We start from the raw sequence: 15,147 nt of genomic DNA, 5'->3' as shown, positions 1-15,147 counted from the left end.
AAGGAGCGGAGAACTGTGCTACATCAGAAGGGTGTTGCAGATTTGGTGGACATTGATGTCCACTAGATGACCTGTAAAGAAGAATCTGTTGGCACCAATTAAAACACCATGCCCCATATGTTGCAAGCCTCAAACTCAAGATAATAAAAGTCAAATAATCTGAATCCTAAATGGGAGCTTCTGTAAATGTCATTTTTGAATTATTTATTTTTTTAGTTTCAAAGAAGCAAAGAATTACTTTTTTTATATAGAAAAGAGGAGGACATGGTGGAAAGAGACCGAGACCAGGCAGTACAGTACAGCAAAATGAGTGGGTTTTATAATACAACAGCGAACCCCATTGGTTAAGTTTTCCATTTTCAAAGACCATGAAATGTGTTGTGTATTTCTTAATTTATGTGTAGTCTTGTTTTTTAATTACAGGAACCTACCTACCTAACATTGTTTACTGTGGTTTCCCTAACAACAGGTGTTGTTATGGCCCTCAGCTTGGAGATACCAACCAGTCAGCAGGGTATATCAAACAGGTGCACCCAGATGAGTGGCTCATATGGTGAGGAGTGCAGTCTCTCTCTGTTTTCCAGGGATTATCACAAAGGTCAAATGGAATGGTTACACATCCTTAGGGGGCTGTGTGCCAGGAGAGGAATCAGAGCATCCTGATGATAGCAAAAAAAATAAAACCTCAACCTTTCTTTTATGTAGTGCCTTTCTACACTGAACACCATCTCAGTATTGTTCCAATTTGAAGTGAACACTTTCCAGCATTAGGACTGAACTTTCAGCCTTGGGGATTGTGGTCCTGTGGCTAAGTAAACTGTAAAACAATACAAAGCAATACAAGGTAAGATAGACTGTAAGAAACATGTTAGACATTTAAGGACTAGTGCTACCAATGTAGGGAGGGATGGATGAAGGGATCTGTTGATTCTAAACGTTTAGGCTGCTTGAAGATGTCAGTCCATCTTTCCTGGGAACAACCCAATAAATGAAATCCGACTTCCTTAGCAGTACATCAGTGTCATGACAATGAACAGGAGCCTATCACAGTGAGAAGATAAGCATCCTCAAGTGATTGACAGACCCATTATCCAAGTGATATGCATGTTTATATAGCTCCTTTTTCCTGCATGCTTCTATCAGTCTTCTTGTTATGTGGACACAGCCGAGTTATTAAAAAAATGCATGAATACTATGCAATTTGTGCCACTTTTATGAAAGTCAGTTGTTCCCATTCTGAAGAAGGAAAAGTAAATCTGGTGTATGTGTTGTGGGGGGATTGAATGTGACTACTCCCCCACCACCCAGCTGATGAATGCAGGCCCTTGTAAACTCTGCTCCCCGGTAAATGGAGGGCTATATCGATTGGGCCTGCTAATCCGGCACCGAAGCGGCCGCACTCTCTGTCTGGGCAGCCAGCGGGCAATCAATGGGAATGAAAAGCCCCTTAAAAAGTGACACGGGCAGACGGGAGCTGCCACCAAGTAATTGAATAAATCCAATCCTGTCTGAAAAAGGGAGCCTGCCAGTGAGCGCAGCATCTCAGCATGAATATTTAAAGAGAGAGAGTGAGAGAGATGCTTTGGATGAGACTTCATGTCCTTCTCTTCATCCCTTTATCAATGGAACGCCCGTGAATTGAGGGTCAACAGAGAAAAGTTCCTTTTCCAGCCTTTCTCCTGTCTGGACAGGTCTGAAGTGAATTGAAGGGCAGGGAAAAAATGTAGACATAGATATCACCTGCGGGGGCACAAAAGAGTGCCTCATATGGCACTAGGCTAATTTTACTTTGTTCTTTTATCACCACATTTTTAAATTTGGGATGGCGGGGGTTGTTACTCTCCATCCATACTGTGGCTAGTTATTAAATTACGAGGTACTCCACTATTACTTTTTTTCCCATAAACTGGGGAAAGTGGTACAGCATGGAGGTTTAACCCTGAAAATGAAACTTCTTTCTTCCTATTCATTTGCTTGTAACATTGCATAGCCCCCAGTGATTAATACTCATTTTAAAATTGTACCTTGTTTTTCTAGTGGCAGCCATATGTAAGTCCTGAAACAGCTCCAGAAATGCCCTCTAGAGGGTCACAAAATCACAGCTATTAACACAGAGGGTCATGTAAAATATTTGTAAAATACATGCTTTTTTCTTAATGAAAATGCTCTGAAATAGCAGGAAGCTCCATGGTGCACGAAAAGGCAATCCAAGGCAAAGAAAGTCCCAATGCATTAATCCTAAGCAAGTTCAAAAAGTAGAGTAGCAGGTTAAAAATCCCAAAAACAGAGTAAGCATGAGCAGAGATTCAAAAAACTCACCAACTCCCGAGAGAATTCAAATGAACCTCCAGGAACTGGGGGAAACCCTCACCTTTATAGGGCTCAGGGGAATCCCTGGCATTGATAGACAAGATAGTCCCACTCCTCGGGAAATCACCCACAAAATACATGGAAAATAACAAAAGATATGTAGATACATAGAAAATAACAATATTAATATACACAGAATAATCAAAATTGAAGAAAATAGGAATTAAGCAAGAATTTGAACCCAATCCAGGAGAGACCCTGGCTGAAACGTAATAGCCATAAATTCAAAAAACAAGAAAGAGGTCAAAGTTTTATATAGGGAATTAAATCAGACCAAAAACATGACCTAAAAAGAAAGTGAACCAGTCATCTCTGATCCAAACAAAAATGGAAAGTTTATTAAAAAAAAAAGGCAAATTTAATTGGAGTGATGGCTTTAGGCATTCTGAGAGTTCATTCTAATTAGCAGGGCATTAGAGAATTTTAAGCTACAGAAAAATGCCAGTTTTGGGAAAAAAATCACAGCAGGTGGGTTGCACAGTATTTAATAATTTAGTCCAAGAATGTGTGTGCGTGTAGCTTAGTGCATTGTTGCACTAAGACTCTGAGGGTATATTATGTGATGAGATCCTTTTAAAGATAGCGGCTTTTGAAGGATTGCCATTTGGTATAGTGCCTTCATTCCAAAACATTCACTTCTATAAAGGACAAAATTAATCACCCATGAATGACTCAACCATAAAAATCAAGTCTACTAATAACTACTAGAAATAATTATTGTGTATTTGTATAATGCCTTACACTATTAGCTTTATTATGAAGTGCTTTACAAGGCAGGATCTGACATGGACAGGATGCCAGTCGACCTCAGATAAATTTTCAATTTCATTTTAAATAGCACATAGTGCAAATGCCATTCTAACATTCTTTGCAATTAGCCTTGTAGTACAAACAGGGCCAACAAATAAACTGGCATACACTTGTCATTATCAAAATCTTAATTTTACTTCATTCCCCATAATGTTGGATGAAGGTTGTTGTTTTAAATCCCATAAACGCCCAAACTGACTCTACTCCATTAAGCCAATGAGCAAGGCTCTTAACTTGCAATTTCTCTGTCTTTGGTATGATGTTAACCTGCATCCAGCCCTGTAAGCAGGTCCTCCAACTTGTTCCGATAACTTGTGGGTTGGTGACTGGATTGGCACTCCAGCCACTGTAAAAAAAACCTGACTGTTCCATTCGAACTAGTGTGGTGTTGAGGTGTCACTCGTTGTATGGCTGCACTCGGGTCCTAATCTGGGATCCTGAGGTGGTTCGTTGTGTGGTGGGTGTGGCAAGGTGCTATATCAGCACATGCTCCCAACCCAATCCCCCATAATGTGCACTTCATCTGATAGGGCCTGAAAATTTGCATGACAGTACAAGACATGTTTTATCTGTTCTCTTTTGTGTTGTCAATCATATCAGGACTGTTTTAATTTACAATAGAGATCTGTTTTATAGAGATAAATATTCTATAAACTAAAATCCAGACAGGTGAAGTGACCTGGTGAAACAGCAGTGAAATATAAAAGCCGATTTCTGTACTTTTAAATCCAGTGCCTTACTACTTTGGCTGCCTAAAGAATCAATTCCATACACAAGTAACAATATCTATCTATCTATCTATCTATCTATCTATCTATCTATCTATCTATCTATCTATCTATCTATCTATCTATCTATCTATCATGTATTTTTCCCACCCATCTATTTACTCATTGCTTGGAGAGATAGATAACAAGGGAATTAAAAGACAGATCAGCACCAAGGGCATGGAAGAGGCAAAGGCCTTCAGTAAGGATCACTATTTCACAATGGAATTCAAGTTGAACTCAATTAGGTCAGACATGTAAAGCATATTTGAGAACAGATATTCTGATTTTTTTTTCTGGGTGCATGAGTAGCTGATATTTTCTACCTTTTAAAAATCTTGTAGTAAAGTCTGAGGTAAGAGTAAACATATTTTACTAAAATGTGTGACCTCCAAAGTGATTTTTTTGTTTAGGCGTTGCAGGGTAAATTTAAACAATAATCTTGTTCCAGATTTCATTAAAGATAAAAAAATGGGACTAATTACCAGCAATTCCCTGAAAGCCTTGTCAGAGTGAATCAGCAGGAAAAGTGGACTTTTATTTGCATTTTAATGAATTGGTTCTGGATTGTAACCTTTCTTTTTTATCATTTTTTTGTTTGTTTTTAATGCCTGTGTGCATCCTCCTTGTAGTGGCTCCAAGCTGCTGATGGCAGGTCCTCCCTGTAAGGACAGAGACAGGAAGCAGTGCACCTCTTCAGGACCTCATTAGCTCCCACCCATGGTTTGGATGATTGACGGGTTGCATTCTCTTTAACTGGGATGAACATTACAGAGAGTCAATGATTGCCAGCATTATTCTATTCTGGGTTATGAAGAGCTTAAATCTAGCAAGGTGCCAAGAACACAAATACCATGGAAGTAAAAGATAACAGCTACTTCATGAGAAAATAATTTATGATATCTCATATTACATAGAGCCATAAGGAACTGGAGCCTGTCCCAGCAGAATCATATGTAAAGCAGGATCCAATCCATTCCAACATTTTGCACACTCAAACACAAATGGAAATAGTAGGCTTAGAAAACAGATGGATGAAGGGTCATCCCAATCTTCCACATGATTAAAGCATGTCAGCCTATCATACTGTCAGGGATTAAGTTTATTTTTATGCATCAATCAGTCTTTATTGAACCTGTCTTTAAACTGTTTTAAGGGTCTTGGTAATATGAAAGGAATTGTATAAAATAAAGCCAATAAAACAAATTTTAAAAATGTTCTTGATTGGCCACATTTGATCACACATTTGAATGTAATTTCTCAGATGTTTGTATCAGCAAGGTTGCAATAATATGCATGCTGCGCACTCAGAACTGGTAAGACAATTCTTACGAGAATGCCAGAAGAAGAATTTGGTTAAAATATGCGGAGGCAGGGTGAACCTCAGAGCTAATGTACTCCATTTTTTGGCCTGATTGCTAAGGGCTTCTGTTCACTGTAGCCCTGCTGAGCTCTCTTCCTCTCTGCAGTGTGGATACGTCTTTCTTTATATTGACAAGGTCACCCCTGGAAACCATATCTTATATCTCAGCAGGCTTACCTTGTGCTAAATAAATCATTAAAAGAAGGTATCTTTCTTCTGCTGTATCAGTTAGAGAAAAGTATACAAAAATGTTTTCCTACTTTTTCGAAAGACAACCAAAAGAGACAATTGACAAATTAGGGAGAGAATCAAAGAAAAGGTTTATAAAACTGTAAAATCCGAAGAAGAAAATGAACTGCAAAGACATGACTGCATGGATCAGGTCATTCATTGAACTGTTCTGTGCCGGATTAGATGTGATAGCATCGCAGGTGAAGCTGAAGATGAACTGATAAGCAAAGAGGTGGATCAGACAGGGCTGGTATGTGGATAGGAGAGAAGGACAGGGGCTGCTGGGAGAGGGGCAAACCAAGGAAAGATAAGTGAGGATAGGTGCCAAATTGGACTGACAGGGCTCTATTAGGGAAGGGACAAGACAGGTCAACCAGGTCCAGTGTGGCAATATGATATGAAGTATATAATGAAGGAATTGTAAAAACAAATTGGTAGAAAAGGAGCAAAAATATGAAATTATGCATAATGTGTATTAGAAGATAAATGGGAAATATGGTGGAAATGGGCATAATAGATTTGCACATGAAAGGAAATGTATACAAAATGTATCCCCAAAAGTACGATTAGCTTGTGTGTCTGTGCATTTCAGAGCATAGCACTCAGAAGAGTACTGTGTCCTAAATAGTAACCCATACAGAGTATGTAGATACAGTATATAGGTGTGGGTGTCTGTGCATGTGTATGTCTTATCTATCTATCTATCTATCTATCTATCTATCTATCTATCTATCTATCTATCTATCTATCTTGTATAATAATATACACACATATATATATATATATATATATATATATATATATATATATATATATATATATATATATATAAAACAAACAAAAACAAAGGTAAAGTCAAAACCCAAGATGAAAATTCAGTTTGGAATTGGATAAACATTCTTCTTTTCAGTATTCATTCAGCTAAACCAGGTCTCAGGTTTTCCTTTTTCACTTCTGAGTTATCAAAGCACTCCTACAATAGGAAGACCCACCACACCCCTTCAAAAAAGAACAAAAAAAAAAAAAAATGATCATATTATCAGTGATCCCTCTCGAATCTCCTCTCAAACATTTGGTCCTGGAACTCACTCAGTAAAGCCAAACCAGCATCCAGCATTAGCAGGAACATTGCAAACTAACTGGCCCAGCACTATGATAAAGCTGAACAGTTTATTCCAGTTACAGTCCAACTTGCCTGACTACAGGATGTGCAACCCAAAAAGAAAAGTAAGGACGTTTGCATTATTAACCATGTAACAGCAATCCCATGTGTACAATATGTCTCTACTCAACTTTACAATTACATGAACAGTTTGCACAGGTAGGAAAATCTAATTAAATTGCTTAAATATGATAAAATAACAGTACTGCTGTGTCACCTCAATGTGTTAAAACTACATTAAATACTCTATTCGGTGTTGTTACATGCCTTGCACTTAGTGTTACTGCAATTGGCTCCAGCCCCTCAATGACCCTGAATTGGATCAAGTGGGTTTGGGGCAGATATCATATGATATGACTTTATAAATTCAGGGGTCAGTGACCCTTGAACATTTAGGAAAATGTATTAAAGAATGTACTTTTTTCCTCCAGACTAGGGTGTCAGGGACTGTGAGTGAAGCTGACCCAGAGCGCATTTCAATGTTGCTCTCTCACACACACAGGACCAGTTTACAGTTAAATGGGATGTCTTGGAATGTAGAAGGAATACCAGTGTACAAAGAGAGAAGTGTGGCAACATGCAAACTACACACAGTCATTGAACAGCTGGAGATTTGGACCCAGGTCTCAACAAGTTAACTAACCCTTCTACCAATCCAGCCAGCAGTATGTGAAAAGCCAAGATTTAACCTTATAGCATATGCACATGTGAATAAATTACTTTTTTTAAATAATGTTTGAATATTTAAACTGTCTCTGTTAACACAGTGCAGAGGGCAGATTAATAGCAGCTGTGCATTAAGCAGATTGCTTTTAAATTAATTATTTCGGAAATGTATTGGGATTATTTTGATTCATGCAAATAGGATGCCAAAGTAAACCTTTTTTCTTGATGGTTTATGGTCATCTTCCAGTTGCCATGGTCGTTTTGGCTGATGTGAATACAATCTGAATGTTCCTACAGGTGCATTAGGTTGAAGTGTGATGCATTGAGCAGCAGAGTGTTTCTTTTCTCGATGAGAGAGCTTTGTCATTCTTTAATTTTGTGGGAGGGTTGACAACTGTTAACACTATAGCCAAGAATCTTCATTTTAAACAAAGAGCTATGAAAGTCCTATAGCCAGAATCATCACCAAAGCGTACAGTGCAAGATTTTTGTGCTACAGAAGGCCAAGATGTTAAATGGGGAAGGGACTCTTTCCTTGAAGTATGATCACTTTTTAACATTTGTGAGTTTATCATGGCCAGTGAACACAGAATTGTTTTTGAAGAAACCAAAGAAATAAGTCCTCTTGGACATTTGTGTAATTAGAGAGAGATAGGGCAAGTAAAGTCTTTATTTTAGAGCTTGGGAGGAGAATCTGGAGAAAATTTGGTGCACTAAAAATCAGATCGAAAACCACACGAGGCTACACTAAACTTGCTTTTAAATTACCATATGAAATCAAACCCACAGTGAAAACCTAAATTATCTGTTTTAGTCTTTAGCTATGTCTTTTCATTCATTTCTTACAGTATATTGTGGATGCTGTTAAATGTGTGCACCAGTCTTTGACAGGCTGATGGTCATTGTTTTGTTTTAACCAGGGCTGACCTATTTTTATATTTCTTTTCTTTATCTTTTTATTTATTTTTCAGAATTGTTCATTTGTTGCAATCATATTTGTTAATATTGCTCTTATCATTTATTTTTTTGTTTTATTTAATGTATTTTTGGTTTTGCTGGGTTATTTATGTACTGTCTCTTTACATGTCATTATGTTCCTTGTGTTTTGTTGTGCGGAACCCCAAGAGATGGGACCACACCTTCCATCACTGCTATGTACCTCCCACCAGAGCCCATAAATGGCATACTGGGAAGCAAGTCCTGTGTTGTTCATTGAGTAAATATACTTGTAGTTTGTAAGCATTGATGTTTCATTTGAATTACTGGCTTTGGTTTCTATTTTTCCACTCTTGTTCTTGGATTACTACTTTCATTCTGTGAATTTTATTTGGTTACCACAGATAGCCTTTTTCAGGCAAATCATTTTTGTCTTTTGGATATTTTTAAGTTTTTTATTTTTTATTAAACTCTTGTTTTATAAATTTTTTTGTAGTGGGGTGTTGCTCAAGCCAAGGAGTTTTTATGATTTTCTACTTTCTCTTGAGTGACACAATATTTTAATGTCATGTTATATAGTATTGTATGTAAATCACATGCCTAGCAATGCACGTCATCAGAGTCCCCTAAATGGAGTCAAGCATGGAAACTTACATAAAATTAAATCACCAAAATAATGACAAAAATTTTAACAATCTTTAATATAAAATCATTATTATGTTCTAATCTTAAAAAATACTAAATAGATTATTATTATATATAAGTTCTTATTATATATATATATAGTGGACAAAACAGAGGCCATGCATTTAGTGAAGGATGCTCACATACTGTATGACAGCTGAAGATGACAACCACTGGGAAAATATAAGATGGAATTTTAAAGAATAACAATGGGCCTGGCCAAAAAGACATGTAATTATTTGTTATTTTCTTGAGTAAATGTGTTGTTTTGAATGTCTTTTTAAACTTGTACAACACTTTATGTCATAAACAAAAAGAAACAGCTCGCTCAATTAGAGGAAAATCAAGCAGAAATGGTCGCTCTTTTGTTCATTCCTTTTGATTCCCCTGTAATTGAACAAGCTGCCACACTTTGGTTGGCTGTTATTTCATTTATTTATTTACTTATTTATTTTGCTGTCTACTCAACATATTTTTTATTACCACAGTTTTATTTATTATTGCATATATTAGGCTGGTCTGAATCTAAATGTGACACATGAACTATGATGTTGAACCACATAGGCTCCCCAGTACTGCAGTGATCCCTCCTTCTGAGCGTCTTATATAGTCTTTATGACCATATTGTGAATTACACATACTGTAAAGTTTATTTTTTGTCACTTAATTCTTTCTGTTCCATTGTATAGAGGCAGAGGTCAATGTGGGTAGAAACCAACTTGCCTTTGTTAGTGCTCTTTCTACCTTTTTATGTTTGTAAACTTGTTTAATTTAAGTTTTACTTTATTTTTTCTGAATATTGAAAATGAAAGATGAATTGTAAGTTGGGTGTTTAGTGGAAATACTGCACATCCCCATAGTTGTAGGTGGGGCTACCCTATTATTGTAAAGCTGTTATTTAATCTGGGTACACAAAGGCTGTAAAAATCTTTAACTGGAAAGAAATATTACTTTAAAATGTTCTCGGCAGGCAAGAATGTTTGGTCATTCATCCACACTTTTTGAACCCACTTAGTTAAATTCAAGGTTGTGGAGGACCTACCCTGGCAGCATCAAGGGAAAAAGGCAGAAATAGCAGTTGGCATATCAGTGAACCACAGGGTACACTTACACATGCAGGTTCCATTTATGGACACATGAACCTGGACCCTCTCTATTCAAATGTTAATACCTTTAAATATAAATCTGTGGTACAACTGGGCAGGTCTGACTTAACCTTGCAGCCACCTATAAGCCTGTTGTTGATAGCAGCAGCTGTCTTCTTATCTACGCCAGAAGCCATAGTTCTTATGTGTGTTTGGGGTTTATTATTTATTATAACCTTATCATTGCCCTTTGTGTTCAAATAAAATATTATCTATCTATCTATCTATCTATCTATCTATCTATCTTGTGCCTTTCTTTTCATTTATCTGTTAACATACAGTGATTCTTTATGTATCCATCTTTCATTCTTTGTTTTATGTAGTATTCTTCAATATTATGTTTTGTATATTTTAACAACTGAATCATAGGTGGGTTGATCAATCTTCTTACAATCATACAGATTGCAAGAGGTGTGAATCTTTTAGGAATCTTGTCCTGCCTTTGGTGAGGCTGCAGTGCCTGACCTTTACTTGACTAGTGGTGATCCCAAGAGGAAGTATTATTTATTTGATCATTTACTTTTTTTATCAAGCCATTGAAAACTATCTATGTCAGGAGTTGAATCAGGTCCAACTCCTACCTCTGGACCTTTGGTTCTGTAGCAAGGGGCACATCTTTGGAAATATAGGGTGAAAACTGGAGTATGTAGAGATCTAAAATGCACAGAGTTTGTATTTTATACAATGCCTTACACTGTGACACAATGCATTTATATAATCAAAAGCTAGTCATTTCTGTTTGAAAAGAGCATTGTGAACATTTTAATAAGTTACAGAACATATAAGGATATTGCAGTGTAAGGCAAAAAATTGGGGGATTCAAATGGGCAAAAATAAATAGAGAGGCAGGTTAGAATGGCTAAGAGAGAGACTGGGAACTGTACAAGAAAGTAAAATACAGTGGAATAAAATCAGTGCTTCCTTTAAATGTCATAGGCTCTCCTGAAGCTGTGTCACTAGGTGGGCATGCTGACAGGTGGCCTTTTGGTCACTACATGTTCTGTCTCTTCTGTATAACACAGTCTTTGTGTTTTAATTCTGGCCAAGTTAACATTTTTGTTACTACACTCGCCCAATCAAGTCACATATTCCATCCTGTTCATTCTTTACATTTCTGGCATTTAAGTTCCTTAAAATTTGGTGAAAGATAGAAAATTCAACCCTACCTAGTTTGCACTTTCAAATTTTTAACATTTCACAGGTTGGATAAGAATGTGCAGACCCATTTATGACTGACATTACAAAATGTTTGCATTTCTGTGATGCTATAAATAATCTGCATCTCACTATATCAGCTCTGTACATGCATTTCTCTTTTCAGTCATATGTGACTCAAGGCCTTTCTGAGCTCCAGACCTCACACAGTAGGTGGGTAGCAGCCATGGTTTGTTTGTGAGTGACACTTCTCCCCAGGAAGACGGGAGAAGTCCACATCTTGACCTGTTGTTCAGCTGGTAAGTGTGCCCTGCTCCTGACAGACAGCATTTCTCATGATGGCTCAGACACCTGCACAAGACAGGAGTGCTCATCTCTTACGCCATTCACGGCTGATGCCATGATATTAATAGATGGGTCATTTGCAGATGCTTCTAGGGACCAAGTCTGCGGCCATCCATTTATATCACACTGTGAATAGGCATGATAAAAATGTACCTGCACATGACTGCCGACCTGTACTGCATCTGGTAAGCCATACAGGGACTTTCAGGGACAACGATAGTCATTCACTGTCAGATCGCTTCAATCTACAAATGAAGTGAATATATACTATTAAGAAATTTGGGAGGCGATAATTAATAGTGACCTCTACCTGCTACTTACTCACAGTTTCATGAACAGGAGATTAAATCTGTCTGTTTTTTCCCCTGGTAGTTTACACCCCAGTTTATTTTATTTTATTATACATTTATTAATCCCGAAGGAAATTACTTGGTTTTTCACATAACCCTTGGAGTCAGAGCACAGGACAGCCATTGTACAGCATCCCTGGAGCAAATGAAGGTTAAGGGCCTTGCTCAAGGGCCCAGCAGAGTAGGATCTTTTGGCAGTGATGGGGATTCGAACCGGCAACCTTTGGGATACCAGCGCAGATCCTGAGCCTCAGAGCCACCACTCCGCCCCCGCATGTACATTTAGTTACTAATATCTTTCATATCTATCTGCTATGTTGATCTACATTTATGGCAAGAGAAAACATTTAAATGTGAACTGATGACAATAAATCCTGAATACCTAGGATATGTTTACAGATCAGAAAAAAACAAAAAGAAGTAACATGGGAATGTGTGGCGATCATGGTGACCTTCAATTTCTAGAATGTTCTTACAAGCTACCATGTTCTAGTTGAGCTTTTGGTATTCCAACTAGACTCATCACCCTCCCGCTTGGACACCAGTGGACAGGCAGGACAATCTACTAGAGAAGAGTCTGGAGGGGTCTGCTTCAGTGTACTGGCCTGTGGCCATTTGCCTAACTCTACAAAAGCAAAAAGAGAGCCTGTCTCTAAAGGTCTGCAGCCAGACCCTTCTTAACATTAGAGATGCATGACCTGATTGAGATTCAAACACAGGACAAGACTTGGCCAACTGATGAACATGAAGTCCTTCAACCTGTGACAGCTCCTGCTTCATAGAAAAGCATCAGTGAGTAGTGAAGATGCATATGGGCCAACAAGTAGGAGCCAGTCTTTATCTTTATACAGCACTTTAAGGGGTGACCTGTAGACTTATGAATATTATTGTCTTCTAGTGTAATGACACATTACATGAAAGACAGCTTGGCATCTGCCCTTTTTAAGGCATTATGAGACATTTATAAAAATCCCTTTTTATATTAAAACTAAATCAAATTATTTCAGCTTAAAAATCTCGGGTAGCTAGTAAGGCATTAAGAGCCATAATTAAAACTAATGCAAGAATCAAATGGAAATGTTGGTGTGTGATGTGCTGTACAGAATCAGCAACTCGAGCTTAGGCCGGTGACCATGCATACACAAGAAATGTCTGCACGCGCACGCAAGCCATTGACTTGTAAAACATATTAGAAGCCCGCTGTGCATCTTAAAATATGTTTATTAGAACCAATTAGGGCTGCTTTGTAGATGCTGGACTGCGTGCCTCTGGTTAGGGGAGTTTAATTTGGATAGACAGCTAAAAGCAATCAGGGCGTGCATATCCAGCGGTCTGGCTGATGTCTAACTGGAAATGGAGAATCTGTAATTAAGGCAAGTGGATTTCAGTCATCCGGCACCCTCTAGGCTAATTTATATTTATTCGTTTCCCTCATGGACGCAAAATGCAGAAATGCCAAAACCTGTAAATTACCAAGTGTCAGTACTGCACCGTAAATATCCTGGAATATGACGCAGCAACAGCAGACAGGGTCTAATGGTCTATCAATAACATTGGTAAGGAACACACTAGATTATGCTTCACTGCTATACTTTATTTAGTTTATTTATGACCCTGAAGTTGAATTCAGTGATTATGTAAACTGCTTTGCGAGATTGTCTAGGTGCTATATGAAGTAATGATTGTGTGATCTACATATTGCAGTGTCCTCCCCACGTGTAGGGTGGCACGGTGGCCCAGTGGTAGTGCAGCTGCCTTGCAGTAAGGAGACCTGGGTTCGCTTCCTGGGTCCTCCCTGTGTGGAGTTTGCATGTTTTGCCCATGTCTGCATGGGTTTCCTCCCACAGTCCAAAGAAAAGCGGGTTAGGTGCACTGGGGATCCTAAATTGTTCCTGGGGTGTGTGTGTGCCCTGCAGTGGTTTGTTTTTGCCTTGCACCCTTTGTTTTGCATGTTAATAGCTCCAGCAGACCCCCGTGACCCTGTGTTAGGATATAGCAGGTAGTAGAATGACTGACTAACTGACTCCCCAAGTGTTTAAGGATTTATGGGCTAATGAGTACACTGGTGAACTGCAAAAAACAAAACTGTTGGTTCACTTCTTATCACTGAATCTGTGCAACAGCTCCAGTTGCACTAATGTAGAAACCTATGGACTGTCCACATGTGATATGTACATTTTGAGAAGTATGGCACTGTAATGATTAAGGTGAAGGACTTTACACAAGACCTTTGACTTCTGTAAGTAAGTCACATAACCAGCCAACATTGTAAAAATAAGTTGAAAAATCTGTTTTTTGCTTCAGATGGGTGCAATATAATAGAAGGGTTGTCTATTTCAAACAGTCAACCTAAGTGTGTCTGTCTTCATATTTCTGTAACATCTACAAGCAAAGGAAGACAGGCAGCTCCAACTTCTTGTGTCAGTGCAGAAAAAGGTTTTATGATTGAATGGAGAATACAGTGAGTGTCACAAGGGGCATATTAGAGTACTTTTTTATAATAGATGCTGAACTGGATTGAGCAAGTTTGGATGAGTAGAAAGATGAATGGATAGATGGGGAGTTGCAAAGAGTGTAGCTCAGCACCTGTGGCAATCAGATTTGATCATCCAGAATGTATGTACCAAAAAAAAAAGAATTCAAACTATTAATGAAGAGAACCATTCTACTTGAAAGTTTTGGACATATGCCTTTATGACCAATATACTACAAACAGGCTTTATGTATAATGGTATCATTCACCATGAGCACTCCCATTGTAATAAAATACTGGACAAGTAACATGGTCAGGTGGTGAGTGTTTACTTTATATAGCACCTTTGCCAGTGGGCACTATTACAAAACACTTCACAGTGAGCAAAATACTATAATACACAAGAAAACATAGTGAAAATCCTCAGTAAAACAATTTATACTGCATTTTACATACCACCTTTCAATAACAAACACTATCCCAAGGCACTTTAAAAGTACAGATACTTAGTTTAAATCTTTATATGCCTGATTTTTACACTTAGAGCACAGGCACATTAAAAGCCATGTTCAGGGTCACAATTGGGACTTGAGCTGGCAGCCCTGTAGTTCAAGCTCCTGTTGCTTATACAACCCACCACAACATAGTGCCATCCGGCCTCACTACTTCCAGGCTATTTTAAGTTGATCA

The 15,147-nt window shown here is 38.0% G+C and overlaps 1 protein-coding gene across 4 annotated transcripts in view; it reads left to right on the top strand.

Annotated features, from left to right (window-relative positions):
- mvk (mevalonate kinase) overlaps window positions 1–15,147 on the top strand; it is a 99,709-nt gene that overhangs the window by 69,782 nt on the left and 14,780 nt on the right. For 2 of the 4 annotated variants that reach the window (XR_005635858.1, XR_005635857.1), the window contains one exon: window positions 11,456–11,588. The exons of the other annotated variants lie outside the window; for them this stretch is intronic. The gene's annotated coding sequence lies outside the window, so the exon portion shown is untranslated. The remainder of the gene's footprint in view (window positions 1–11,455; window positions 11,589–15,147) is intronic. 4 annotated transcript variants of the gene reach the window in all.

Source organism: Polypterus senegalus, chromosome 12 (assembly GCF_016835505.1).
Source record: "Polypterus senegalus isolate Bchr_013 chromosome 12, ASM1683550v1, whole genome shotgun sequence".
In the NCBI taxonomy this organism is placed as follows: Eukaryota; Metazoa; Chordata; class Cladistia; order Polypteriformes; family Polypteridae; genus Polypterus; species Polypterus senegalus.
This window is presented reverse-complemented; position numbering and strand designations above follow the sequence as displayed.